We start from the raw sequence: 24,768 nt of genomic DNA on the forward strand, positions 1-24,768 counted from the left end.
TTTACTTGTGCAGGCATCGACAGACAAATATCTGATGCCTAAATGTCTGCGAGTACAGCTTGGGAAAGCATCACCTGGGACACACTGAGACTAAGCAGGTAGGCAGAAAAAGCACGGTGATCCATTTTTCTTCTGAGGTTAGGAATATGTTGCGCAACAATGCACCGAGTATTACTAGAAATAGTCAGGCATAGTGCATTTTTAGTACGATTTGTATGTTTAGCTCTAAAAAGGGCTCGTCCGGGATTTGAACCCGGGACCTCTCGCACCCTAAGCGAGAATCATACCCCTAGACCAACGAGCCACGCAAGAGTCACCTCTGACATGGCTCCAGGGGTTAGTGGCAGCTAGTCGGTGAATGCTTCACCCAAAGCAAGCAACTGCACATGTTGCTCTCTTCTGCAATATGATTGCTGTCTTTTCCATGGCCGTCATCAAACAAGAAATTAAAAAGCCTCTGTCCTTCAGACAGTTTGTTTTCTCTAAGTGTCTGCTTGCGGTGAGGACAAGAAAAGCATTTCTGCTCTCATTCCTTGCTTTCATGAAGTAGGCCCACCCTTCAGAGCAAAGGGCGAGCAAGCGAATGGCGCAAGCTATCGTCACTTCTCTTTTCGAGCTGTCACTGAGATCCCTGGAGCACACTACGTCAGGTTGGTGAGGGATAGACAGCCTCTATTATCTCAGCTTTCCTATAAAGTCAGCCAGTAAAGGCAAACACTGTTAAAAACAGCAAAACGCTGTTTCTGCCCGGTCTCGAACCAGGGACCTTTCGCGTGTAAGGCGAACGTGATAACCACTACACTACAGAAACAGACACTAACTCAGGAATCTTGTTGGCATGTATTGGGCTGGAATGCACAGACTAAGGGCCAATGTCCTTGAAGCTCAAAGTTGGGCTCTCCTTACCCGGTCTCTATTTCTTTGGAAGACAGGAATGAGGACCACTTTTATTCCAAGAGGCGATTTTGAAACCATATCCTGAAATTACACTAGAAAAACACTATGCATGTAATGTTCCTACCATGCTGGTCTGGCCCAGAAAAGCAGTTGCAAAGAAGTCCTGCACTCCTTTATCCCGCCACAAGTGGAAAATAGCGTGCAGGGTAAGGAACTTTCTCGACATACACAGCGTCTTATAGCATTGAAAAGAAGAAATGCTCCTATATTACAAGCATCCTGAAAATGTCCACAGCATGGGCTCGTCCGGGATTTGAACCCGGGACCTCTCGCACCCGAAGCGAGAATCATACCCCTAGACCAACAAGCCTGAGTGGCCAGGAGACATTTTGAACAATTTCTGAAGCGTCTTTCAGAAAAAAAGCAGGGCTATTTGGCTAGTCTCCCTCTAAGTGAGCCTCAAAACGTCATGTTTTCTCTCAAGTTGTTGTTTTTTCACTCTAGCAAGAAAGGGGGCAGCCAATCTCCTATCAGCCAGTGAGCAGAAAAAAGGCACAGATGAGAACAGCAAGCACTTTCTGGCAATTGTTCTCCTCTGCAAGTCCTGGACCCTTGCCCCATAGACTTCCACACCAGAAGCAATGAAGGGCCCACCATTTCCTGCGCCTGAGAAAGAGGGGTTTGATATTTGGATTCAAACGCGCTCGATCAGGCTCGATCAGGCGAGATTTATATGAGTGGCTCACAGGCCTGAAACACTCACCTGGGAGACCCAGAGTGGCTGACTTCTCAGTATAGCCATTGTTGGGCGAGTCACCTCCTTTCCTCCTGCCTCAATCTAGAATTGGCTGCAAATCATAAGAGAGAGTGCAATGCCCGTGTGCAGTGCCTACTCCCAGCTACCTCTCTGTCTTCCTTATGTAAATTAGAATTTGCAAGGGGGGACCAATGGCATTCTGCTCCTCCCACATAACCAGGAAGCCCTGTTGAACATGTCTGCCTGTGTTTTTGCAGGGACAGTGCCTTCTCTGCCCAAAAGGTGGCAGGAGAGCCTCACAACAAATGATGGGATCAACTGCTTAGTTAGAAACCCAGCATGGCAGTTACTGTGATGGAGTGCAAATTTAATGGAAGGTGTGCCTGAGGTGTCATTTCCAGAAATCCATGGAATTGTGATTGAGGGCCCAGCCTGATTGTTGGTGGATTTCTCTTCACATGCTACAGGTTCCTGCAAAGATTGTGGTGTTTGCCGGGAACGCACTGCAAAAAACAGGAAGATTCACGGGTGTAAAAGGGACCTGTCAGAATTGGGATTTGAACCCACGCCTCCATGAGGAGACCAGAAGGCTCAGCTACACTGAAGATCAAGCTCTCTTGAGTCTGGCACCTTAGACCACTCGGCCATCCTGACGGCTCATGAGGGGGGCTTAGGTCTAACTCTTCTATCTGCACCTGCCAATGTTTCCACTTACAACCTTCACAGCAATGTCACAGGTGTAAAGGCCCCAACAATACAACATAGCTTAAATAAAATAAAAATAGGCACAAGAACGACCCCCAGATGACGGATGCAGATAACTTTGTTTCGTCTTGCAAAGGTAAAGAAAGTTTCCCACGGCTCACTGTGTTCAAAGACCACCTCTTCTTAAACTTGCATTCAGATAATAAGGTTTTAGAGTGTGCACATAAAAGCAGCCAACGCTCAGTGTTTCTGCCCGGTCTCGAACCGGGGACCTTTCGCGTGTTAGGCGAACGTGATGACCACTACACTACAGAAACAACCTTGCTGCTTGCTACTGTTAAAGCAAAGTTCCTCTCAAGGCTTCACCCTACTTCTATTCTGCTGTATCAGCAGCGGCTCAGAATGTGCAGAACAAGTGTGAAAACCTCAGAGATATCATCCAACATGCTTGCAATTAGACGTATTCAAAATGTACTTGTGCAGGCATCGACAGACAAATATCTGATGCCTAAATGTCTGCGAGTACAGCTTGGGAAAGCATCACCTGGGACACACTGAGACTAAGCAGGTAGGCAGAAAAAGCACGGTGATCCATTTTTCTTCTGAGGTTAGGAATATGTTGCGCAACAATGCACCGAGTATTACTAGAAATAGTCAGGCATAGTGCATTTTTAGTACGATTTGTATGTTTAGCTCTAAAAAGGGCTCGTCCGGGATTTGAACCCGGGACCTCTCGCACCCTAAGCGAGAATCATACCCCTAGACCAACGAGCCACGCAAGAGTCACCTCTGACATGGCTCCAGGGGTTAGTGGCAGCTAGTCGGTGAATGCTTCACCCAAAGCAAGCAACTGCACATGTTGCTCTCTTCTGCAATATGATTGCTGTCTTTTCCATGGCCGTCATCAAACAAGAAATTAAAAAGCCTCTGTCCTTCAGACAGTTTGTTTTCTCTAAGTGTCTGCTTGCGGTGAGGACAAGAAAAGCATTTCTGCTCTCATTCCTTGCTTTCATGAAGTAGGCCCACCCTTCAGAGCAAAGGGCGAGCAAGCGAATGGCGCAAGCTATCGTCACTTCTCTTTTCGAGCTGTCACTGAGATCCCTGGAGCACACTACGTCAGGTTGGTGAGGGATAGACAGCCTCTATTATCTCAGCTTTCCTATAAAGTCAGCCAGTAAAGGCAAACACTGTTAAAAACAGCAAAACGCTGTTTCTGCCCGGTCTCGAACCAGGGACCTTTCGCGTGTAAGGCGAACGTGATAACCACTACACTACAGAAACAGACACTAACTCAGGAATCTTGTTGGCATGTATTGGGCTGGAATGCACAGACTAAGGGCCAATGTCCTTGAAGCTCAAAGTTGGGCTCTCCTTACCCGGTCTCTATTTCTTTGGAAGACAGGAATGAGGACCACTTTTATTCCAAGAGGCGATTTTGAAACCATATCCTGAAATTACACTAGAAAAACACTATGCATGTAATGTTCCTACCATGCTGGTCTGGCCCAGAAAAGCAGTTGCAAAGAAGTCCTGCACTCCTTTATCCCGCCACAAGTGGAAAATAGCGTGCAGGGTAAGGAACTTTCTCGACATACACAGCGTCTTATAGCATTGAAAAGAAGAAATGCTCCTATATTACAAGCATCCTGAAAATGTCCACAGCATGGGCTCGTCCGGGATTTGAACCCGGGACCTCTCGCACCCGAAGCGAGAATCATACCCCTAGACCAACAAGCCTGAGTGGCCAGGAGACATTTTGAACAATTTCTGAAGCGTCTTTCAGAAAAAAAGCAGGGCTATTTGGCTAGTCTCCCTCTAAGTGAGCCTCAAAACGTCATGTTTTCTCTCAAGTTGTTGTTTTTTCACTCTAGCAAGAAAGGGGGCAGCCAATCTCCTATCAGCCAGTGAGCAGAAAAAAGGCACAGATGAGAACAGCAAGCACTTTCTGGCAATTGTTCTCCTCTGCAAGTCCTGGACCCTTGCCCCATAGACTTCCACACCAGAAGCAATGAAGGGCCCACCATTTCCTGCGCCTGAGAAAGAGGGGTTTGATATTTGGATTCAAACGCGCTCGCACAGCGCTCGATCAGGCTCGATCAGGCGAGATTTATATGAGTGGCTCACAGGCCTGAAACACTCACCTGGGAGACCCAGAGTGGCTGACTTCTCAGTATAGCCATTGTTGGGCGAGTCACCTCCTTTCCTCCTGCCTCAATCTAGAATTGGCTGCAAATCATAAGAGAGAGTGCAATGCCCGTGTGCAGTGCCTACTCCCAGCTACCTCTCTGTCTTCCTTATGTAAATTAGAATTTGCAAGGGGGGACCAATGGCATTCTGCTCCTCCCACATAACCAGGAAGCCCTGTTGAACATGTCTGCCTGTGTTTTTGCAGGGACAGTGCCTTCTCTGCCCAAAAGGTGGCAGGAGAGCCTCACAACAAATGATGGGATCAACTGCTTAGTTAGAAACCCAGCATGGCAGTTACTGTGATGGAGTGCAAATTTAATGGAAGGTGTGCCTGAGGTGTCATTTCCAGAAATCCATGGAATTGTGATTGAGGGCCCAGCCTGATTGTTGGTGGATTTCTCTTCACATGCTACAGGTTCCTGCAAAGATTGTGGTGTTTGCCGGGAACGCACTGCAAAAAACAGGAAGATTCACGGGTGTAAAAGGGACCTGTCAGAATTGGGATTTGAACCCACGCCTCCATGAGGAGACCAGAAGGCTCAGCTACACTGAAGATCAAGCTCTCTTGAGTCTGGCACCTTAGACCACTCGGCCATCCTGACGGCTCATGAGGGGGGCTTAGGTCTAACTCTTCTATCTGCACCTGCCAATGTTTCCACTTACAACCTTCACAGCAATGTCACAGGTGTAAAGGCCCCAACAATACAACATAGCTTAAACAAAATAAAAATAGGCACAAGAACGACCCCCAGATGACGGATGCAGATAACTTTGTTTCGTCTTGCAAAGGTAAAGAAAGTTTCCCACGGCTCACTGTTTTCAAAGACCACCTCTTCTTAAACTTGCATTCAGATAATAAGGTTTTAGAGTGTGCACATAAAAGCAGCCAACGCTCAGTGTTTCTGCCCGGTCTCGAACCGGGGACCTTTCGCGTGTTAGGCGAACGTGATGACCACTACACTACAGAAACGACCTTGCTGCTTGCTACTGTTAAAGCAAAGTTCCTCTCAAGGCTTCACCCTACTTCTATTCTGCTGTATCAGCAGCGGCTCAGAATGTGCAGAACAAGTGTGAAAACCTCAGAGATATCATCCAACATGCTTGCAATTAGACGTATTCAAAATTTACTTGTGCAGGCATCGACAGACAAATATCTGATGCCTAAATGTCTGCGAGTACAGCTTGGGAAAGCATCACCTGGGACACACTGAGACTAAGCAGGTAGGCAGAAAAAGCACGGTGATCCATTTTTCTTCTGAGGTTAGGAATATGTTGCGCAACAATGCACCGAGTATTACTAGAAATAGTCAGGCATAGTGCATTTTTAGTACAATTTGTATGTTTAGCTCTAAAAAGGGCTCGTCCGGGATTTGAACCCGGGACCTCTCGCACCCTAAGCGAGAATCATACCCCTAGACCAACGAGCCACGCAAGAGTCACCTCTGACATGGCTCCAGGGGTTAGTGGCAGCTAGTCGGTGAATGCTTCACCCAAAGCAAGCAACTGCACATGTTGCTCTCTTCTGCAATATGATTGCTGTCTTTTCCATGGCCGTCATCAAACAAGAAATTAAAAAGCCTCTGTCCTTCAGACAGTTTGTTTTCTCTAAGTGTCTGCTTGCGGTGAGGACAAGAAAAGCATTTCTGCTCTCATTCCTTGCTTTCATGAAGTAGGCCCACCCTTCAGAGCAAAGGGCGAGCAAGCGAATGGCGCAAGCTATCGTCACTTCTCTTTTCGAGCTGTCACTGAGATCCCTGGAGCACACTACGTCAGGTTGGTGAGGGATAGACAGCCTCTATTATCTCAGCTTTCCTATAAAGTCAGCCAGTAAAGGCAAACACTGTTAAAAACAGCAAAACGCTGTTTCTGCCCGGTCTCGAACCAGGGACCTTTCGCGTGTAAGGCGAACGTGATAACCACTACACTACAGAAACAGACACTAACTCAGGAATCTTGTTGGCATGTATTGGGCTGGAATGCACAGACTAAGGGCCAATGTCCTTGAAGCTCAAAGTTGGGCTCTCCTTACCCGGTCTCTATTTCTTTGGAAGACAGGAATGAGGACCACTTTTATTCCAAGAGGCGATTTTGAAACCATATCCTGAAATTACACTAGAAAAACACTATGCATGTAATGTTCCTACCATGCTGGTCTGGCCCAGAAAAGCAGTTGCAAAGAAGTCCTGCACTCCTTTATCCCGCCACAAGTGGAAAATAGCGTGCAGGGTAAGGAACTTTCTCGACATACACAGCGTCTTATAGCATTGAAAAGAAGAAATGCTCCTATATTACAAGCATCCTGAAAATGTCCACAGCATGGGCTCGTCCGGGATTTGAACCCGGGACCTCTCGCACCCGAAGCGAGAATCATACCCCTAGACCAACAAGCCTGAGTGGCCAGGAGACATTTTGAACAATTTCTGAAGCGTCTTTCAGAAAAAAAGCAGGGCTATTTGGCTAGTCTCCCTCTAAGTGAGCCTCAAAACGTCATGTTTTCTCTCAAGTTGTTGTTTTTTCACTCTAGCAAGAAAGGGGGCAGCCAATCTCCTATCAGCCAGTGAGCAGAAAAAAGGCACAGATGAGAACAGCAAGCACTTTCTGGCAATTGTTCTCCTCTGCAAGTCCTGGACCCTTGCCCCATAGACTTCCACACCAGAAGCAATGAAGGGCCCACCATTTCCTGCGCCTGAGAAAGAGGGGTTTGATATTTGGATTCAAACGCGCTCGATCAGGCTCGATCAGGCGAGATTTATATGAGTGGCTCACAGGCCTGAAACACTCACCTGGGAGACCCAGAGTGGCTGACTTCTCAGTATAGCCATTGTTGGGCGAGTCACCTCCTTTCCTCCTGCCTCAATCTAGAATTGGCTGCAAATCATAAGAGAGAGTGCAATGCCCGTGTGCAGTGCCTACTCCCAGCTACCTCTCTGTCTTCCTTATGTAAATTAGAATTTGCAAGGGGGGACCAATGGCATTCTGCTCCTCCCACATAACCAGGAAGCCCTGTTGAACATGTCTGCCTGTGTTTTTGCAGGGACAGTGCCTTCTCTGCCCAAAAGGTGGCAGGAGAGCCTCACAACAAATGATGGGATCAACTGCTTAGTTAGAAACCCAGCATGGCAGTTACTGTGATGGAGTGCAAATTTAATGGAAGGTGTGCCTGAGGTGTCATTTCCAGAAATCCATGGAATTGTGATTGAGGGCCCAGCCTGATTGTTGGTGGATTTCTCTTCACATGCTACAGGTTCCTGCAAAGATTGTGGTGTTTGCCGGGAACGCACTGCAAAAAACAGGAAGATTCACGGGTGTAAAAGGGACCTGTCAGAATTGGGATTTGAACCCACGCCTCCATGAGGAGACCAGAAGGCTCAGCTACACTGAAGATCAAGCTCTCTTGAGTCTGGCACCTTAGACCACTCGGCCATCCTGACGGCTCATGAGGGGGGCTTAGGTCTAACTCTTCTATCTGCACCTGCCAATGTTTCCACTTACAACCTTCACAGCAATGTCACAGGTGTAAAGGCCCCAACAATACAACATAGCTTAAACAAAATAAAAATAGGCACAAGAACGACCCCCAGATGACGGATGCAGATAACTTTGTTTCGTCTTGCAAAGGTAAAGAAAGTTTCCCACGGCTCACTGTTTTCAAAGACCACCTCTTCTTAAACTTGCATTCAGATAATAAGGTTTTAGAGTGTGCACATAAAAGCAGCCAACGCTCAGTGTTTCTGCCCGGTCTCGAACCGGGGACCTTTCGCGTGTTAGGCGAACGTGATGACCACTACACTACAGAAACGACCTTGCTGCTTGCTACTGTTAAAGCAAAGTTCCTCTCAAGGCTTCACCCTACTTCTATTCTGCTGTATCAGCAGCGGCTCAGAATGTGCAGAACAAGTGTGAAAACCTCAGAGATATCATCCAACATGCTTGCAATTAGACGTATTCAAAATTTACTTGTGCAGGCATCGACAGACAAATATCTGATGCCTAAATGTCTGCGAGTACAGCTTGGGAAAGCATCACCTGGGACACACTGAGACTAAGCAGGTAGGCAGAAAAAGCACGGTGATCCATTTTTCTTCTGAGGTTAGGAATATGTTGCGCAACAATGCACCGAGTATTACTAGAAATAGTCAGGCATAGTGCATTTTTAGTACGATTTGTATGTTTAGCTCTAAAAAGGGCTCGTCCGGGATTTGAACCCGGGACCTCTCGCACCCTAAGCGAGAATCATACCCCTAGACCAACGAGCCACGCAAGAGTCACCTCTGACATGGCTCCAGGGGTTAGTGGCAGCTAGTCGGTGAATGCTTCACCCAAAGCAAGCAACTGCACATGTTGCTCTCTTCTGCAATATGATTGCTGTCTTTTCCATGGCCGTCATCAAACAAGAAATTAAAAAGCCTCTGTCCTTCAGACAGTTTGTTTTCTCTAAGTGTCTGCTTGCGGTGAGGACAAGAAAAGCATTTCTGCTCTCATTCCTTGCTTTCATGAAGTAGGCCCACCCTTCAGAGCAAAGGGCGAGCAAGCGAATGGCGCAAGCTATCGTCACTTCTCTTTTCGAGCTGTCACTGAGATCCCTGGAGCACACTACGTCAGGTTGGTGAGGGATAGACAGCCTCTATTATCTCAGCTTTCCTATAAAGTCAGCCAGTAAAGGCAAACACTGTTAAAAACAGCAAAACGCTGTTTCTGCCCGGTCTCGAACCAGGGACCTTTCGCGTGTAAGGCGAACGTGATAACCACTACACTACAGAAACAGACACTAACTCAGGAATCTTGTTGGCATGTATTGGGCTGGAATGCACAGACTAAGGGCCAATGTCCTTGAAGCTCAAAGTTGGGCTCTCCTTACCCGGTCTCTATTTCTTTGGAAGACAGGAATGAGGACCACTTTTATTCCAAGAGGCGATTTTGAAACCATATCCTGAAATTACACTAGAAAAACACTATGCATGTAATGTTCCTACCATGCTGGTCTGGCCCAGAAAAGCAGTTGCAAAGAAGTCCTGCACTCCTTTATCCCGCCACAAGTGGAAAATAGCGTGCAGGGTAAGGAACTTTCTCGACATACACAGCGTCTTATAGCATTGAAAAGAAGAAATGCTCCTATATTACAAGCATCCTGAAAATGTCCACAGCATGGGCTCGTCCGGGATTTGAACCCGGGACCTCTCGCACCCGAAGCGAGAATCATACCCCTAGACCAACAAGCCTGAGTGGCCAGGAGACATTTTGAACAATTTCTGAAGCGTCTTTCAGAAAAAAAGCAGGGCTATTTGGCTAGTCTCCCTCTAAGTGAGCCTCAAAACGTCATGTTTTCTCTCAAGTTGTTGTTTTTTCACTCTAGCAAGAAAGGGGGCAGCCAATCTCCTATCAGCCAGTGAGCAGAAAAAAGGCACAGATGAGAACAGCAAGCACTTTCTGGCAATTGTTCTCCTCTGCAAGTCCTGGACCCTTGCCCCATAGACTTCCACACCAGAAGCAATGAAGGGCCCACCATTTCCTGCGCCTGAGAAAGAGGGGTTTGATATTTGGATTCAAACGCGCTCGATCAGGCTCGATCAGGCGAGATTTATATGAGTGGCTCACAGGCCTGAAACACTCACCTGGGAGACCCAGAGTGGCTGACTTCTCAGTATAGCCATTGTTGGGCGAGTCACCTCCTTTCCTCCTGCCTCAATCTAGAATTGGCTGCAAATCATAAGAGAGAGTGCAATGCCCGTGTGCAGTGCCTACTCCCAGCTACCTCTCTGTCTTCCTTATGTAAATTAGAATTTGCAAGGGGGGACCAATGGCATTCTGCTCCTCCCACATAACCAGGAAGCCCTGTTGAACATGTCTGCCTGTGTTTTTGCAGGGACAGTGCCTTCTCTGCCCAAAAGGTGGCAGGAGAGCCTCACAACAAATGATGGGATCAACTGCTTAGTTAGAAACCCAGCATGGCAGTTACTGTGATGGAGTGCAAATTTAATGGAAGGTGTGCCTGAGGTGTCATTTCCAGAAATCCATGGAATTGTGATTGAGGGCCCAGCCTGATTGTTGGTGGATTTCTCTTCACATGCTACAGGTTCCTGCAAAGATTGTGGTGTTTGCCGGGAACGCACTGCAAAAAACAGGAAGATTCACGGGTGTAAAAGGGACCTGTCAGAATTGGGATTTGAACCCACGCCTCCATGAGGAGACCAGAAGGCTCAGCTACACTGAAGATCAAGCTCTCTTGAGTCTGGCACCTTAGACCACTCGGCCATCCTGACGGCTCATGAGGGGGGCTTAGGTCTAACTCTTCTATCTGCACCTGCCAATGTTTCCACTTACAACCTTCACAGCAATGTCACAGGTGTAAAGGCCCCAACAATACAACATAGCTTAAATAAAATAAAAATAGGCACAAGAACGACCCCCAGATGACGGATGCAGATAACTTTGTTTCGTCTTGCAAAGGTAAAGAAAGTTTCCCACGGCTCACTGTGTTCAAAGACCACCTCTTCTTAAACTTGCATTCAGATAATAAGGTTTTAGAGTGTGCACATAAAAGCAGCCAACGCTCAGTGTTTCTGCCCGGTCTCGAACCGGGGACCTTTCGCGTGTTAGGCGAACGTGATGACCACTACACTACAGAAACAACCTTGCTGCTTGTTACTGTTAAAGCAAAGTTCCTCTCAAGGCTTCACCCTACTTCTATTCTGCTGTATCAGCAGCGGCTCAGAATGTGCAGAACAAGTGTGAAAACCTCAGAGATATCATCCAACATGCTTGCAATTAGACGTATTCAAAATGTACTTGTGCAGGCATCGACAGACAAATATCTGATGCCTAAATGTCTGCGAGTACAGCTTGGGAAAGCATCACCTGGGACACACTGAGACTAAGCAGGTAGGCAGAAAAAGCACGGTGATCCATTTTTCTTCTGAGGTTAGGAATATGTTGCGCAACAATGCACCGAGTATTACTAGAAATAGTCAGGCATAGTGCATTTTTAGTACGATTTGTATGTTTAGCTCTAAAAAGGGCTCGTCCGGGATTTGAACCCGGGACCTCTCGCACCCTAAGCGAGAATCATACCCCTAGACCAACGAGCCACGCAAGAGTCACCTCTGACATGGCTCCAGGGGTTAGTGGCAGCTAGTCGGTGAATGCTTCACCCAAAGCAAGCAACTGCACATGTTGCTCTCTTCTGCAATATGATTGCTGTCTTTTCCATGGCCGTCATCAAACAAGAAATTAAAAAGCCTCTGTCCTTCAGACAGTTTGTTTTCTCTAAGTGTCTGCTTGCGGTGAGGACAAGAAAAGCATTTCTGCTCTCATTCCTTGCTTTCATGAAGTAGGCCCACCCTTCAGAGCAAAGGGCGAGCAAGCGAATGGCGCAAGCTATCGTCACTTCTCTTTTCGAGCTGTCACTGAGATCCCTGGAGCACACTACGTCAGGTTGGTGAGGGATAGACAGCCTCTATTATCTCAGCTTTCCTATAAAGTCAGCCAGTAAAGGCAAACACTGTTAAAAACAGCAAAACGCTGTTTCTGCCCGGTCTCGAACCAGGGACCTTTCGCGTGTAAGGCGAACGTGATAACCACTACACTACAGAAACAGACACTAACTCAGGAATCTTGTTGGCATGTATTGGGCTGGAATGCACAGACTAAGGGCCAATGTCCTTGAAGCTCAAAGTTGGGCTCTCCTTACCCGGTCTCTATTTCTTTGGAAGACAGGAATGAGGACCACTTTTATTCCAAGAGGCGATTTTGAAACCATATCCTGAAATTACACTAGAAAAACACTATGCATGTAATGTTCCTACCATGCTGGTCTGGCCCAGAAAAGCAGTTGCAAAGAAGTCCTGCACTCCTTTATCCCGCCACAAGTGGAAAATAGCGTGCAGGGTAAGGAACTTTCTCGACATACACAGCGTCTTATAGCATTGAAAAGAAGAAATGCTCCTATATTACAAGCATCCTGAAAATGTCCACAGCATGGGCTCGTCCGGGATTTGAACCCGGGACCTCTCGCACCCGAAGCGAGAATCATACCCCTAGACCAACAAGCCTGAGTGGCCAGGAGACATTTTGAACAATTTCTGAAGCGTCTTTCAGAAAAAAAGCAGGGCTATTTGGCTAGTCTCCCTCTAAGTGAGCCTCAAAACGTCATGTTTTCTCTCAAGTTGTTGTTTTTTCACTCTAGCAAGAAAGGGGGCAGCCAATCTCCTATCAGCCAGTGAGCAGAAAAAAGGCACAGATGAGAACAGCAAGCACTTTCTGGCAATTGTTCTCCTCTGCAAGTCCTGGACCCTTGCCCCATAGACTTCCACACCAGAAGCAATGAAGGGCCCACCATTTCCTGCGCCTGAGAAAGAGGGGTTTGATATTTGGATTCAAACGCGCTCGCACAGCGCTCGATCAGGCTCGATCAGGCGAGATTTATATGAGTGGCTCACAGGCCTGAAACACTCACCTGGGAGACCCAGAGTGGCTGACTTCTCAGTATAGCCATTGTTGGGCGAGTCACCTCCTTTCCTCCTGCCTCAATCTAGAATTGGCTGCAAATCATAAGAGAGAGTGCAATGCCCGTGTGCAGTGCCTACTCCCAGCTACCTCTCTGTCTTCCTTATGTAAATTAGAATTTGCAAGGGGGGACCAATGGCATTCTGCTCCTCCCACATAACCAGGAAGCCCTGTTGAACATGTCTGCCTGTGTTTTTGCAGGGACAGTGCCTTCTCTGCCCAAAAGGTGGCAGGAGAGCCTCACAACAAATGATGGGATCAACTGCTTAGTTAGAAACCCAGCATGGCAGTTACTGTGATGGAGTGCAAATTTAATGGAAGGTGTGCCTGAGGTGTCATTTCCAGAAATCCATGGAATTGTGATTGAGGGCCCAGCCTGATTGTTGGTGGATTTCTCTTCACATGCTACAGGTTCCTGCAAAGATTGTGGTGTTTGCCGGGAACGCACTGCAAAAAACAGGAAGATTCACGGGTGTAAAAGGGACCTGTCAGAATTGGGATTTGAACCCACGCCTCCATGAGGAGACCAGAAGGCTCAGCTACACTGAAGATCAAGCTCTCTTGAGTCTGGCACCTTAGACCACTCGGCCATCCTGACGGCTCATGAGGGGGGCTTAGGTCTAACTCTTCTATCTGCACCTGCCAATGTTTCCACTTACAACCTTCACAGCAATGTCACAGGTGTAAAGGCCCCAACAATACAACATAGCTTAAACAAAATAAAAATAGGCACAAGAACGACCTCCAGATGACGGATGCAGATAACTTTGTTTCGTCTTGCAAAGGTAAAGAAAGTTTCCCACGGCTCACTGTTTTCAAAGACCACCTCTTCTTAAACTTGCATTCAGATAATAAGGTTTTAGAGTGTGCACATAAAAGCAGCCAACGCTCAGTGTTTCTGCCCGGTCTCGAACCGGGGACCTTTCGCGTGTTAGGCGAACGTGATGACCACTACACTACAGAAACGACCTTGCTGCTTGCTACTGTTAAAGCAAAGTTCCTCTCAAGGCTTCACCCTACTTCTATTCTGCTGTATCAGCAGCGGCTCAGAATGTGCAGAACAAGTGTGAAAACCTCAGAGATATCATCCAACATGCTTGCAATTAGACGTATTCAAAATTTACTTGTGCAGGCATCGACAGACAAATATCTGATGCCTAAATGTCTGCGAGTACAGCTTGGGAAAGCATCACCTGGGACACACTGAGACTAAGCAGGTAGGCAGAAAAAGCACGGTGATCCATTTTTCTTCTGAGGTTAGGAATATGTTGCGCAACAATGCACCGAGTATTACTAGAAATAGTCAGGCATAGTGCATTTTTAGTACAATTTGTATGTTTAGCTCTAAAAAGGGCTCGTCCGGGATTTGAACCCGGGACCTCTCGCACCCTAAGCGAGAATCATACCCCTAGACCAACGAGCCACGCAAGAGTCACCTCTGACATGGCTCCAGGGGTTAGTGGCAGCTAGTCGGTGAATGCTTCACCCAAAGCAAGCAACTGCACATGTTGCTCTCTTCTGCAATATGATTGCTGTCTTTTCCATGGCCGTCATCAAACAAGAAATTAAAAAGCCTCTGTCCTTCAGACAGTTTGTTTTCTCTAAGTGTCTGCTTGCGGTGAGGACAAGAAAAGCATTTCTGCTCTCATTCCTTGCTTTCATGAAGTAGGCCCACCCTTCAGAGCAAAGGGCGAGCAAGCGAATGGCGCAAGCTATCGTCACTTCTCTTTTCGAGCTGTCACTGAGATCCCTGGAGCACACTACGTCAGGTTGGTGAGGGATAGACAGCCTCTATTATCTCAGCTTTCCTATAAAGTCAGCCAGTAAAGGCAAACACTGTTAAAAACAGCAAAACGCTGTTTCTGCCCGGTCTCGAACCAGGGACCTTTCGCGTGTAAGGTGAACGTGATAACCACTACACTACAGAAACAGACACTAACTCAGGAATCTTGTTGGCATGTATTGGGCTGGAATGCACAGACTAAGGGCCAATGTCCTTGAAGCTCAAAGTTGGGCTCTCCTTACCCGGTCTCTATTTCTTTGGAAGACAGGAATGAGGACCACTTTTATTCCAAGAGGCGATTTTGAAACCATATCCTGAAATTACACTAGAAAAACACTATGCATGTAATGTTCCTACCATGCTGGTCTGGCCCAGAAAAGCAGTTGCAAAGAAGTCCTGCACTCCTTTATCCCGCCACAAGTGGAAAATAGCGTGCAGGGTAAGGAACTTTCTCGACATACACAGCGTCTTATAGCATTGAAAAGAAGAAATGCTCCTATATTACAAGCATCCTGAAAATGTCCACAGCATGGGCTCGTCCGGGATTTGAACCCGGGACCTCTCGCACCCGAAGCGAGAATCATACCCCTAGACCAACAAGCCTGAGTGGCCAGGAGACATTTTGAACAATTTCTGAAGCGTCTTTCAGAAAAAAAGCAGGGCTATTTGGCTAGTCTCCCTCTAAGTGAGCCTCAAAACGTCATGTTTTCTCTCAAGTTGTTGTTTTTTCACTCTAGCAAGAAAGGGGGCAGCCAATCTCCTATCAGCCAGTGAGCAGAAAAAAGGCACAGATGAGAACAGCAAGCACTTTCTGGCAATTGTTCTCCTCTGCAAGTCCTGGACCCTTGCCCCATAGACTTCCACACCAGAAGCAATGAAGGGCCCACCATTTCCTGCGCCTGAGAAAGAGGGGTTTGATATTTGGATTCAAACGCGCTCGATCAGGCTCGATCAGGCGAGATTTATATGAGTGGCTCACAGGCCTGAAACACTCACCTGGGAGACCCAGAGTGGCTGACTTCTCAGTATAGCCATTGTTGGGCGAGTCACCTCCTTTCCTCCTGCCTCAATCTAGAATTGGCTGCAAATCATAAGAGAGAGTGCAATGCCCGTGTGCAGTGCCTACTCCCAGCTACCTCTCTGTCTTCCTTATGTAAATTAGAATTTGCAAGGGGGGACCAATGGCATTCTGCTCCTCCCACATAACCAGGAAGCCCTGTTGAACATGTCTGCCTGTGTTTTTGCAGGGACAGTGCCTTCTCTGCCCAAAAGGTGGCAGGAGAGCCTCACAACAAATGATGGGATCAACTGCTTAGTTAGAAACCCAGCATGGCAGTTACTGTGATGGAGTGCAAATTTAATGGAAGGTGTGCCTGAGGTGTCATTTCCAGAAATCCATGGAATTGTGATTGAGGGCCCAGCCTGATTGTTGGTGGATTTCTCTTCACATGCTACAGGTTCCTGCAAAGATTGTGGTGTTTGCCGGGAACGCACTGCAAAAAACAGGAAGATTCACGGGTGTAAAAGGGACCTGTCAGAATTGGGATTTGAACCCACGCCTCCATGAGGAGACCAGAAGGCTCAGCTACACTGAAGATCAAGCTCTCTTGAGTCTGGCACCTTAGACCACTCGGCCATCCTGACGGCTCATGAGGGGGGCTTAGGTCTAACTCTTCTATCTGCACCTGCCAATGTTTCCACTTACAACCTTCACAGCAATGTCACAGGTGTAAAGGCCCCAACAATACAACATAGCTTAAACAAAATAAAAATAGGCACAAGAACGACCCCCAGATGACGGATGCAGATAACTTTGTTTCGTCTTGCAAAGGTAAAGAAAGTTTCCCACGGCTCACTGTTTTCAAAGACCACCTCTTCTTAAACTTGCATTCAGATAATAAGGTTTTAGAGTGTGCACATAAAAGCAGCCAACGCTCAGTGTTTCTGCCCGGTCTCGAACCGGGGACCTTTCGCGTGTTAGGCGAACGTGATGACCACTACACTACAGAAACGACCTTGCTGCTTGCTACTGTTAAAGCAAAGTTCCTCTCAAGGCTTCACCCTACTTCTATTCTGCTGTATCAGCAGCGGCTCAGAATGTGCAGAACAAGTGTGAAAACCTCAGAGATATCATCCAACATGCTTGCAATTAGACGTATTCAAAATTTACTTGTGCAGGCATCGACAGACAAATATCTGATGCCTAAATGTCTGCGAGTACAGCTTGGGAAAGCATCACCTGGGACACACTGAGACTAAGCAGGTAGGCAGAAAAAGCACGGTGATCCATTTTTCTTCTGAGGTTAGGAATATGTTGCGCAACAATGCACCGAGTATTACTAGAAATAGTCAGGCATAGTGCATTTTTAGTACGATTTGTATGTTTAGCTCTAAAAAGGGCTCGTCCGGGATTTGAACCCGGGACCTCTCGCACCCTAAGCGAGAATCATACCCCTAGACCAACGAGCCACGCAAGAGTCACCTCTGACATGGCTCCAGGGGTTAGTGGCAGCTAGTCGGTGAATGCTTCACCCAAAGCAAGCAACTGCACATGTTGCTCTCTTCTGCAATATGATTGCTGTCTTTTCCATGGCCGTCATCAAACAAGAAATTAAAAAGCCTCTGTCCTTCAGACAGTTTGTTTTCTCTAAGTGTCTGCTTGCGGTGAGGACAAGAAAAGCATTTCTGCTCTCATTCCTTGCTTTCATGAAGTAGGCCCACCCTTCAGAGCAAAGGGCGAGCAAGCGAATGGCGCAAGCTATCGTCACTTCTCTTTTCGAGCTGTCACTGAGATCCCTGGAGCACACTACGTCAGGTTGGTGAGGGATAGACAGCCTCTATTATCTCAGCTTTCCTATAAAGTCAGCCAGTAAAGGCAAACACTGTTAAAAACAGCAAAACGCTGTTTCTGCCCGGTCTCGAACCAGGGACCTTTCGCGTGTAAGGCGAACGTGATAACCACTACACTACAGAAACAGACACTAACTCAGGAATCTTGTTGGCATGTATTGGGCTGGAATGCACAGACTAAGGGCCAATGTCCTTGAAGCTCAAAGTTGGGCTCTCCTTACCCGGTCTCTATTTCTTTGGAAGACAGGAATGAGGACCACTTTTATTCCAAGAGGCGATTTTGAAACCATATCCTGAAATTACACTAGAAAAACACTATGCATGTAATGTTCCTACCATGCTGGTCTGGCCCAGAAAAGCAGTTGCAAAGAAGTCCTGCACTCCTTTATCCCGCCACAAGTGGAAAATAGCGTGCAGGGTAAGGAACTTTCTCGACATACACAGCGTCTTATAGCATTGAAAAGAAGAAATGCTCCTATATTACAAGCATCCTGAAAATGTCCACAGCATGGGCTCGTCCGGGATTTGAACCCGGGACCTCTCGCACCCGAAGCGAGAATCATACCCCTAGACCAACAAGCCTGAGTGGCCAGGAGACATTTTGAACAATTTCTGAAGCGTCTTTCAGAAAAAAAGCAGGGCTATTTGGCTAGTCTCCCTCTAAGTGAGCCTCAAAACGTCATGTTTTCTCTCAAGTTGTTGTTTTTTCACTCTAGCAAGAAAGGGGGCAGCCAATCTCCTATCAGCCAGTGAGCAGAAAAAAGGCACAGATGAGAACAGCAAACACTTTCTGGCAATTGTTCTCCTCTGCAAGTCCTGGACCCTTGCCCCATAGACTTCCACACCAGAAGCAATGAAGGGCCCACCATTTCCTGCGCCTGAGAAAGAGGGGTTTGATATTTGGATTCAAACGCGCTCGCTCAGCGCTCGATCAGGCTCGATCAGGCGAGATTTATATGAGTGGCTCACAGGCCTGAAACACTCACCTGGGAGACCCAGAGTGGCTGACTTCTCAGTATAGCCATTGTTGGGCGAGTCACCTCCTTTCCTCCTGCCTCAATCTAGAATTGGCTGCAAATCATAAGAGAGAGTGCAATGCCCGTGTGCAGTGCCTACTCCCAGCTACCTCTCTGTCTTCCTTATGTAAATTAGAATTTGCAAGGGGGGACCAATGGCATTCTGCTCCTCCCACATAACCAGGAAGCCCTGTTGAACATGTCTGCCTGTGTTTTTGCAGGGACAGTGCCTTCTCTGCCCAAAAGGTGGCAGGAGAGCCTCACAACAAATGATGGGATCAACTGCTTAGTTAGAAACCCAGCATGGCAGTTACTGTGATGGAGTGCAAATTTAATGGAAGGTGTGCCTGAGGTGTCATTTCCAGAAATCCATGGAATTGTGATTGAGGGCCCAGCCTGATTGTTGGTGGATTTCTCTTCACATGCTACAGGTTCCTGCAAAGATTGTGGTGTTTGCCGGGAACGCACTGCAAAAAACAGGAAGATTCACGGGTGTAAAAGGGACCTGTCAGAATTGGGATTTGAACCCACGCCTCCATGAGGAGACCAGAAGGCTCAGCTACACTGAAGATCAAGCTCTCTTGAGTCTGGCACCTTAGACCACTCGGCCATCCTGACGGCTCATGAGGGGGGCTTAGGTCTAACTCTTCTATCTGCACCTGCCAATGTTTCCACTTACAACCTTCACAGCAATGTCACAGGTGTAAAGGCCCCAACAATACAACATAGCTTAAACAAAATAAAAATAGGCACAAGAACGACCCCCAGATGACGGATGCAGATAACTTTGTTTCGTCTTGCAAAGGTAAAGAAAGTTTCCCACGGCTCACTGTTTTCAAAGACCACCTCTTCTTAAACTTGCATTCAGATAATAAGGTTTTAGAGTGTGCACATAAAAGCAGCCAACGCTCAGTGTTTCTGCCCGGTCTCGAACCGGGGACCTTTCGCGTGTTAGGCGAACGTGATGACCACTACACTACAGAAACGACCTTGCTGCTTGCTACTGTTAAAGCAAAGTTCCTCTCAAGGCTTCACCCTACTTCTATTCTGCTGTATCAGCAGCGGCTCAGAATGTGCAGAACAAGTGTGAAAACCTCAGAGATATCATCCAACATGCTTGCAATTAGACGTATTCAAAATTTACTTGTGCAGGCATCGACAGACAAATATCTGATGCCTAAATGTCTGCGAGTACAGCTTGGGAAAGCATCACCTGGGACACACTGAGACTAAGCAGGTAGGCAGAAAAAGCACGGTGATCCATTTTTCTTCTGAGGTTAGGAATATGTTGCGCAACAATGCACCGAGTATTACTAGAAATAGTCAGGCATAGTGCATTTTTAGTACAATTTGTATGTTTAGCTCTAAAAAGGGCTCGTCCGGGATTTGAACCCGGGACCTCTCGCACCCTAAGCGAGAATCATACCCCTCGACCAACGAGCCACGCAAGAGTCACCTCTGACATGGCTCCAGGGGTTAGTGGCAGCTAGTCGGTGAATGCTTCACCCAAAGCAAGCAACTGCACATGTTGCTCTCTTCTGCAATATGATTGCTGTCTTTTCCATGGCCGTCATCAAACAAGAAATTAAAAAGCCTCTGTCCTTCAGACAGTTTGTTTTCTCTAAGTGTCTGCTTGCGGTGAGGACAAGAAAAGCATTTCTGCTCTCATTCCTTGCTTTCATGAAGTAGGCCCACCCTTCAGAGCAAAGGGCGAGCAAGCGAATGGCGCAAGCTATCGTCACTTCTCTTTTCGAGCTGTCACTGAGATCCCTGGAGCACACTACGTCAGGTTGGTGAGGGATAGACAGCCTCTATTATCTCAGCTTTCCTATAAAGTCAGCCAGTAAAGGCAAACACTGTTAAAAACAGCAAAACGCTGTTTCTGCCCGGTCTCGAACCAGGGACCTTTCGCGTGTAAGGCGAACGTGATAACCACTACACTACAGAAACAGACACTAACTCAGGAATCTTGTTGGCATGTATTGGGCTGGAATGCACAGACTAAGGGCCAATGTCCTTGAAGCTCAAAGTTGGGCTCTCCTTACCCGGTCTCTATTTCTTTGGAAGACAGGAATGAGGACCACTTTTATTCCAAGAGGCGATTTTGAAACCATATCCTGAAATTACACTAGAAAAACACTATGCATGTAATGTTCCTACCATGCTGGTCTGGCCCAGAAAAGCAGTTGCAAAGAAGTCCTGCACTCCTTTATCCCGCCACAAGTGGAAAATAGCGTGCAGGGTAAGGAACTTTCTCGACATACACAGCGTCTTATAGCATTGAAAAGAAGAAATGCTCCTATATTACAAGCATCCTGAAAATGTCCACAGCATGGGCTCGTCCGGGATTTGAACCCGGGACCTCTCGCACCCGAAGCGAGAATCATACCCCTAGACCAACAAGCCTGAGTGGCCAGGAGACATTTTGAACAATTTCTGAAGCGTCTTTCAGAAAAAAAGCAGGGCTATTTGGCTAGTCTCCCTCTAAGTGAGCCTCAAAACGTCATGTTTTCTCTCAAGTTGTTGTTTTTTCACTCTAGCAAGAAAGGGGGCAGCCAATCTCCTATCAGCCAGTGAGCAGAAAAAAGGCACAGATGAGAACAGCAAGCACTTTCTGGCAATTGTTCTCCTCTGCAAGTCCTGGACCCTTGCCCCATAGACTTCCACACCAGAAGCAATGAAGGGCCCACCATTTCCTGCGCCTGAGAAAGAGGGGTTTGATATTTGGATTCAAACGCGCTCGCTCAGCGCTCGATCAGGCGAGATTTATATGAGTGGCTCACAGGCCTGAAACACTCACCTGGGAGACCCAGAGTGGCTGACTTCTCAGTATAGCCATTGTTGGGCGAGTCACCTCCTTTCCTCCTGCCTCAATCTAGAATTGGCTGCAAATCATAAGAGAGAGTGCAATGCCCGTGTGCAGTGCCTACTCCCAGCTACCTCTCTGTCTTCCTTATGTAAATTAGAATTTGCAAGGGGGGACCAATGGCATTCTGCTCCTCCCACATAACCAGGAAGCCCTGTTGAACATGTCTGCCTGTGTTTTTGCAGGGACAGTGCCTTCTCTGCCCAAAAGGTGGCAGGAGAGCCTCACAACAAATGATGGGATCAACTGCTTAGTTAGAAACCCAGCATGGCAGTTACTGTGATGGAGTGCAAATTTAATGGAAGGTGTGCCTGAGGTGTCATTTCCAGAAATCCATGGAATTGTGATTGAGGGCCCAGCCTGATTGTTGGTGGATTTCTCTTCACATGCTACAGGTTCCTGCAAAGATTGTGGTGTTTGCCGGGAACGCACTGCAAAAAACAGGAAGATTTACGGGTGTAAAAGGGACCTGTCAGAAGTGGGATTTGAACCCACGCCTCCATGAGGAGACCAGAAGGCTCAGCTACACTGAAGATCAAGCTCTCTTGAGTCTGGCGCCTTAGACCACTCGGCCATCCTGACGGCTCATGAGGGGGGGCTTAGGTCTAACTCTTCTATCTGCACCTGCCAATGTTTCCACTTACAACCTTCACAGCAATGTCACAGGTGTAAAGGCCCCAACAATACAACATAGCTTAAACAAAATAAAAATAGGCACAAGAACGACCCCCAGATGATGGATGCAGATAACTTTGTTTCGTCTTGCAAAGGTAAAGAAAGTTTCCCACGGCTCACTGTGTTCAAAGACCACCTCTTCTTAAACTTGCATTCAGATAATAAGGTTTTAGAGTGTGCACATAAAAGCAGCCAACGCTCAGTGTTTCTGCCCGGTCTCGAACCGGGGACCTTTCGCGTGTTAGGCAAACGTGATGACCACTACACTACAGAAACAACCTTGCTGCTTGTTACTGTTAAAGCAAAGTTCCTCTCAAGGCTTCACCCAACTTCTATTCTGCTGTATCAGCAGCGGCTCAGAATGTGCAGAACAAGTGTGAAAACCTCAGAGATATCATCCAACATGCTTGCAATTAGACGTATTCAAAATTTACTTGTGCAGGCATCGACAGACAAATATCTGATGCCTAAATGTCTGCGAGTACAGCTTGGGAAAGCATCACCTGGGACACACTGAGACTAAGCAGGTAGGCAGAAAAAGCACGGTGATCCATTTTTCTTCTGAGGTTAGGAATATGTTGCGCAACAATGCACCGAGTATTACTAGAAATAGTCAGGCATAGTGCATTTTTAGTACGATTTGTATGTTTAGCTCTAAAAAGGGCTCGTCCGGGATTTGAACCCGGGACCTCTCGCACCCTAAACGAGAATCATACCCCTAGACCAACGAGCCACGCAAGAGTCACCTCTGACATGGCTCCAGGGGTTAGTGGCAGCTAGTCGGTGAATGCTTCACCCAAAGCAAGCAACTGCACATGTTGCTCTCTTCTGCAATATGATTGCTGTCTTTTCCATGGCCGTCATCAAACAAGAAATTAAAAAGCCTCTGTCCTTCAGACAGTTTGTTTTCTCTAAGTGTCTGCTTGCGGTGAGGACAAGAAAAGCATTTCTGCTCTCATTCCTTGCTTTCATGAAGAAGGCCCACCCTTCAGAGCAAAGGGCGAGCAAGCGAATGGCGCAAGCTATCGTCACTTCTCTTTTCGAGCTGTCACTGAGATCCCTGGAGCACACTACGTCAGGTTGGTGAGGGATAGACAGCCTCTATTATCTCAGCTTTCCTATAAAGTCAGCCAGTAAAGGCAAACACTGTTAAAAACAGCAAACCGCTGTTTCTGCCCGGTCTCGAACCAGGGACCTTTCGCGTGTAAGGCGAACGTGATAACCACTACACTACAGAAACAGACACTAACTCAGGAATCTTGTTGGCATGTATTGGGCTGGAATGCACAGACTAAGGGCCAATGTCCTTGAAGCTCAAAGTTGGGCTCTCCTTACCCGGTCTCTATTTCTTTGGAAGACAGGAATGAGGACCACTTTTATTCCAAGAGGCGATTTTGAAACCATATCCTGAAATTACACTAGAAAAACACTATGCATGTAATGTTCCTACCATGCTGGTCTGGCCCAGAAAAGCAGTTGCAAAGAAGTCCTGCACTCCTTTATCCCGCCACAAGTGGAAAATAGCGTGCAGGGTAAGGAACTTTCTCGACATACACAGCGTCTTATAGCATTGAAAAGAAGAAATGCTCCTATATTACAAGCATCCTGAAAATGTCCACAGCATGGGCTCGTCCGGGATTTGAACCCGGGACCTCTCGCACCCGAAGCGAGAATCATACCCCTAGACCAACGAGCCTGAGTGGCCAGGAGACATTTTGAACAATTTCTGAAGCGTCTTTCAGAAAAAAAGCAGGGCTATTTGGCTAGTCTCCCTCTAAGTGAGCCTCACAACGTCATGTTTTCTCTCAAGTTGTTGTTTTTTCACTCTAGCAAGAAAGGGGGCAGCCAATCTCCTATCAGCCAGTGAGCAGAAAAAAGGCACAGATGAGAACAGCAAGCAGTTTCTGGCAATTGTTCTCCTCTGCAAGTCCTGGACCCTTGCCCCATAGACTTCCACACCAGAAGCAATGAAGGGCCCACCATTTCCTGCGCCTGAGAAAGAGGGGTTTGATATTTGGATTCAAACGCGCTCGCTCAGCGCTCGATCAGGCGAGATTTATATGAGTGGCTCACAGGCCTGAAACACTCACCTGGGAGACCCAGAGTGGCTGACTTCTCAGTATAGCCATTGTTGGGCGAGTCACCTCCTTTCCTCCTGCCTCAATCTAGAATTGGCTGCAAATCATAAGAGAGAGTGCAATGCCCGTGTGCAGTGCCTACTCCCAGCTACCTCTCTGTCTTCCTTATGTAAATTAGAATTTGCAAGGGGGGACCAATGGCATTCTGCTCCTCCCACATAACCAGGAAGCCCTGTTGAACATGTCTGCCTGTGTTTTTGCAGGGACAGTGCCTTCTCTGCCCAAAAGGTGGCAGGAGAGCCTCACAACAAATGATGGGATCAACTGCTTAGTTAGAAACCCAGCATGGCAGTTACTGTGATGGAGTGCAAATTTAATGGAAGGTGTGCCTGAGGTGTCATTTCCAGAAATCCATGGAATTGTGATTGAGGGCCCAGCCTGATTGTTGGTGG

General features: G+C 47.3%; 43 non-coding genes across 43 annotated transcripts; all 43 read right to left on the reverse strand.

Annotated features, from left to right (window-relative positions):
* Nucleotides 1-232: 232 nt before the first annotated feature.
* Nucleotides 233-304, reverse strand: TRNAP-AGG (transfer RNA proline (anticodon AGG)). The gene has a single exon. It is a non-coding gene; the product is annotated as a tRNA-Pro (tRNA).
* Nucleotides 305-738: 434 nt separating this feature from the next.
* Nucleotides 739-811, reverse strand: TRNAV-UAC (transfer RNA valine (anticodon UAC)). Its single transcript has one exon. It is a non-coding gene; the product is annotated as a tRNA-Val (tRNA).
* Nucleotides 812-1,195: 384 nt separating this feature from the next.
* Nucleotides 1,196-1,267, reverse strand: TRNAP-CGG (transfer RNA proline (anticodon CGG)). Its single transcript has one exon. It is a non-coding gene; the product is annotated as a tRNA-Pro (tRNA).
* A 929-nt stretch (nt 1,268-2,196) lies between these two features.
* Nucleotides 2,197-2,308, reverse strand: TRNAL-CAA (transfer RNA leucine (anticodon CAA)). Its single transcript has 2 exons — nt 2,271-2,308; nt 2,197-2,242 (listed from the first exon to the last, which is right to left on the reverse strand). It is a non-coding gene; the product is annotated as a tRNA-Leu (tRNA).
* Nucleotides 2,309-2,603: 295 nt separating this feature from the next.
* On the reverse strand, nt 2,604-2,676 carry TRNAV-AAC (transfer RNA valine (anticodon AAC)). Its single transcript has one exon. It is a non-coding gene; the product is annotated as a tRNA-Val (tRNA).
* A 385-nt stretch (nt 2,677-3,061) lies between these two features.
* TRNAP-AGG (transfer RNA proline (anticodon AGG)) lies at nt 3,062-3,133 on the reverse strand. The gene has a single exon. It is a non-coding gene; the product is annotated as a tRNA-Pro (tRNA).
* Nucleotides 3,134-3,567: 434 nt separating this feature from the next.
* Nucleotides 3,568-3,640, reverse strand: TRNAV-UAC (transfer RNA valine (anticodon UAC)). Its single transcript has one exon. It is a non-coding gene; the product is annotated as a tRNA-Val (tRNA).
* Nucleotides 3,641-4,024: 384 nt separating this feature from the next.
* TRNAP-CGG (transfer RNA proline (anticodon CGG)) lies at nt 4,025-4,096 on the reverse strand. The gene has a single exon. It is a non-coding gene; the product is annotated as a tRNA-Pro (tRNA).
* Nucleotides 4,097-5,036: 940 nt separating this feature from the next.
* On the reverse strand, nt 5,037-5,148 carry TRNAL-CAA (transfer RNA leucine (anticodon CAA)). The gene is made up of 2 exons: nt 5,111-5,148; nt 5,037-5,082 (listed from the first exon to the last, which is right to left on the reverse strand). It is a non-coding gene; the product is annotated as a tRNA-Leu (tRNA).
* A 295-nt stretch (nt 5,149-5,443) lies between these two features.
* TRNAV-AAC (transfer RNA valine (anticodon AAC)) lies at nt 5,444-5,516 on the reverse strand. The gene has a single exon. It is a non-coding gene; the product is annotated as a tRNA-Val (tRNA).
* Nucleotides 5,517-5,901: 385 nt separating this feature from the next.
* On the reverse strand, nt 5,902-5,973 carry TRNAP-AGG (transfer RNA proline (anticodon AGG)). Its single transcript has one exon. It is a non-coding gene; the product is annotated as a tRNA-Pro (tRNA).
* Nucleotides 5,974-6,407: 434 nt separating this feature from the next.
* Nucleotides 6,408-6,480, reverse strand: TRNAV-UAC (transfer RNA valine (anticodon UAC)). Its single transcript has one exon. It is a non-coding gene; the product is annotated as a tRNA-Val (tRNA).
* A 384-nt stretch (nt 6,481-6,864) lies between these two features.
* TRNAP-CGG (transfer RNA proline (anticodon CGG)) lies at nt 6,865-6,936 on the reverse strand. The gene has a single exon. It is a non-coding gene; the product is annotated as a tRNA-Pro (tRNA).
* A 929-nt stretch (nt 6,937-7,865) lies between these two features.
* On the reverse strand, nt 7,866-7,977 carry TRNAL-CAA (transfer RNA leucine (anticodon CAA)). The gene is made up of 2 exons: nt 7,940-7,977; nt 7,866-7,911 (listed from the first exon to the last, which is right to left on the reverse strand). It is a non-coding gene; the product is annotated as a tRNA-Leu (tRNA).
* Nucleotides 7,978-8,272: 295 nt separating this feature from the next.
* TRNAV-AAC (transfer RNA valine (anticodon AAC)) lies at nt 8,273-8,345 on the reverse strand. Its single transcript has one exon. It is a non-coding gene; the product is annotated as a tRNA-Val (tRNA).
* A 385-nt stretch (nt 8,346-8,730) lies between these two features.
* Nucleotides 8,731-8,802, reverse strand: TRNAP-AGG (transfer RNA proline (anticodon AGG)). Its single transcript has one exon. It is a non-coding gene; the product is annotated as a tRNA-Pro (tRNA).
* Nucleotides 8,803-9,236: 434 nt separating this feature from the next.
* TRNAV-UAC (transfer RNA valine (anticodon UAC)) lies at nt 9,237-9,309 on the reverse strand. Its single transcript has one exon. It is a non-coding gene; the product is annotated as a tRNA-Val (tRNA).
* Nucleotides 9,310-9,693: 384 nt separating this feature from the next.
* TRNAP-CGG (transfer RNA proline (anticodon CGG)) lies at nt 9,694-9,765 on the reverse strand. Its single transcript has one exon. It is a non-coding gene; the product is annotated as a tRNA-Pro (tRNA).
* A 929-nt stretch (nt 9,766-10,694) lies between these two features.
* On the reverse strand, nt 10,695-10,806 carry TRNAL-CAA (transfer RNA leucine (anticodon CAA)). The gene is made up of 2 exons: nt 10,769-10,806; nt 10,695-10,740 (listed from the first exon to the last, which is right to left on the reverse strand). It is a non-coding gene; the product is annotated as a tRNA-Leu (tRNA).
* Nucleotides 10,807-11,101: 295 nt separating this feature from the next.
* TRNAV-AAC (transfer RNA valine (anticodon AAC)) lies at nt 11,102-11,174 on the reverse strand. The gene has a single exon. It is a non-coding gene; the product is annotated as a tRNA-Val (tRNA).
* Nucleotides 11,175-11,559: 385 nt separating this feature from the next.
* On the reverse strand, nt 11,560-11,631 carry TRNAP-AGG (transfer RNA proline (anticodon AGG)). Its single transcript has one exon. It is a non-coding gene; the product is annotated as a tRNA-Pro (tRNA).
* Nucleotides 11,632-12,065: 434 nt separating this feature from the next.
* Nucleotides 12,066-12,138, reverse strand: TRNAV-UAC (transfer RNA valine (anticodon UAC)). Its single transcript has one exon. It is a non-coding gene; the product is annotated as a tRNA-Val (tRNA).
* A 384-nt stretch (nt 12,139-12,522) lies between these two features.
* Nucleotides 12,523-12,594, reverse strand: TRNAP-CGG (transfer RNA proline (anticodon CGG)). Its single transcript has one exon. It is a non-coding gene; the product is annotated as a tRNA-Pro (tRNA).
* Nucleotides 12,595-13,534: 940 nt separating this feature from the next.
* Nucleotides 13,535-13,646, reverse strand: TRNAL-CAA (transfer RNA leucine (anticodon CAA)). Its single transcript has 2 exons — nt 13,609-13,646; nt 13,535-13,580 (listed from the first exon to the last, which is right to left on the reverse strand). It is a non-coding gene; the product is annotated as a tRNA-Leu (tRNA).
* A 295-nt stretch (nt 13,647-13,941) lies between these two features.
* Nucleotides 13,942-14,014, reverse strand: TRNAV-AAC (transfer RNA valine (anticodon AAC)). The gene has a single exon. It is a non-coding gene; the product is annotated as a tRNA-Val (tRNA).
* A 385-nt stretch (nt 14,015-14,399) lies between these two features.
* On the reverse strand, nt 14,400-14,471 carry TRNAP-AGG (transfer RNA proline (anticodon AGG)). Its single transcript has one exon. It is a non-coding gene; the product is annotated as a tRNA-Pro (tRNA).
* A 434-nt stretch (nt 14,472-14,905) lies between these two features.
* On the reverse strand, nt 14,906-14,978 carry TRNAV-UAC (transfer RNA valine (anticodon UAC)). The gene has a single exon. It is a non-coding gene; the product is annotated as a tRNA-Val (tRNA).
* Nucleotides 14,979-15,362: 384 nt separating this feature from the next.
* Nucleotides 15,363-15,434, reverse strand: TRNAP-CGG (transfer RNA proline (anticodon CGG)). The gene has a single exon. It is a non-coding gene; the product is annotated as a tRNA-Pro (tRNA).
* A 929-nt stretch (nt 15,435-16,363) lies between these two features.
* On the reverse strand, nt 16,364-16,475 carry TRNAL-CAA (transfer RNA leucine (anticodon CAA)). Its single transcript has 2 exons — nt 16,438-16,475; nt 16,364-16,409 (listed from the first exon to the last, which is right to left on the reverse strand). It is a non-coding gene; the product is annotated as a tRNA-Leu (tRNA).
* A 295-nt stretch (nt 16,476-16,770) lies between these two features.
* Nucleotides 16,771-16,843, reverse strand: TRNAV-AAC (transfer RNA valine (anticodon AAC)). Its single transcript has one exon. It is a non-coding gene; the product is annotated as a tRNA-Val (tRNA).
* Nucleotides 16,844-17,228: 385 nt separating this feature from the next.
* On the reverse strand, nt 17,229-17,300 carry TRNAP-AGG (transfer RNA proline (anticodon AGG)). Its single transcript has one exon. It is a non-coding gene; the product is annotated as a tRNA-Pro (tRNA).
* A 434-nt stretch (nt 17,301-17,734) lies between these two features.
* Nucleotides 17,735-17,807, reverse strand: TRNAV-UAC (transfer RNA valine (anticodon UAC)). The gene has a single exon. It is a non-coding gene; the product is annotated as a tRNA-Val (tRNA).
* A 384-nt stretch (nt 17,808-18,191) lies between these two features.
* TRNAP-CGG (transfer RNA proline (anticodon CGG)) lies at nt 18,192-18,263 on the reverse strand. The gene has a single exon. It is a non-coding gene; the product is annotated as a tRNA-Pro (tRNA).
* Nucleotides 18,264-19,203: 940 nt separating this feature from the next.
* Nucleotides 19,204-19,315, reverse strand: TRNAL-CAA (transfer RNA leucine (anticodon CAA)). Its single transcript has 2 exons — nt 19,278-19,315; nt 19,204-19,249 (listed from the first exon to the last, which is right to left on the reverse strand). It is a non-coding gene; the product is annotated as a tRNA-Leu (tRNA).
* Nucleotides 19,316-19,610: 295 nt separating this feature from the next.
* On the reverse strand, nt 19,611-19,683 carry TRNAV-AAC (transfer RNA valine (anticodon AAC)). The gene has a single exon. It is a non-coding gene; the product is annotated as a tRNA-Val (tRNA).
* A 385-nt stretch (nt 19,684-20,068) lies between these two features.
* On the reverse strand, nt 20,069-20,140 carry TRNAP-AGG (transfer RNA proline (anticodon AGG)). The gene has a single exon. It is a non-coding gene; the product is annotated as a tRNA-Pro (tRNA).
* Nucleotides 20,141-20,574: 434 nt separating this feature from the next.
* On the reverse strand, nt 20,575-20,647 carry TRNAV-UAC (transfer RNA valine (anticodon UAC)). The gene has a single exon. It is a non-coding gene; the product is annotated as a tRNA-Val (tRNA).
* Nucleotides 20,648-21,031: 384 nt separating this feature from the next.
* TRNAP-CGG (transfer RNA proline (anticodon CGG)) lies at nt 21,032-21,103 on the reverse strand. Its single transcript has one exon. It is a non-coding gene; the product is annotated as a tRNA-Pro (tRNA).
* Nucleotides 21,104-22,033: 930 nt separating this feature from the next.
* On the reverse strand, nt 22,034-22,145 carry TRNAL-CAA (transfer RNA leucine (anticodon CAA)). The gene is made up of 2 exons: nt 22,108-22,145; nt 22,034-22,079 (listed from the first exon to the last, which is right to left on the reverse strand). It is a non-coding gene; the product is annotated as a tRNA-Leu (tRNA).
* Nucleotides 22,146-22,441: 296 nt separating this feature from the next.
* Nucleotides 22,442-22,514, reverse strand: TRNAV-AAC (transfer RNA valine (anticodon AAC)). Its single transcript has one exon. It is a non-coding gene; the product is annotated as a tRNA-Val (tRNA).
* A 385-nt stretch (nt 22,515-22,899) lies between these two features.
* Nucleotides 22,900-22,971, reverse strand: TRNAP-AGG (transfer RNA proline (anticodon AGG)). Its single transcript has one exon. It is a non-coding gene; the product is annotated as a tRNA-Pro (tRNA).
* Nucleotides 22,972-23,405: 434 nt separating this feature from the next.
* TRNAV-UAC (transfer RNA valine (anticodon UAC)) lies at nt 23,406-23,478 on the reverse strand. The gene has a single exon. It is a non-coding gene; the product is annotated as a tRNA-Val (tRNA).
* Nucleotides 23,479-23,862: 384 nt separating this feature from the next.
* Nucleotides 23,863-23,934, reverse strand: TRNAP-CGG (transfer RNA proline (anticodon CGG)). Its single transcript has one exon. It is a non-coding gene; the product is annotated as a tRNA-Pro (tRNA).
* Between the last annotated feature and the right edge of the window lie 834 nt (nt 23,935-24,768).

This window comes from Lissotriton helveticus, chromosome 10, assembly GCF_964261635.1.
Source record: "Lissotriton helveticus chromosome 10, aLisHel1.1, whole genome shotgun sequence".
NCBI classification, from domain to species: Eukaryota; Metazoa; Chordata; class Amphibia; order Caudata; family Salamandridae; genus Lissotriton; species Lissotriton helveticus.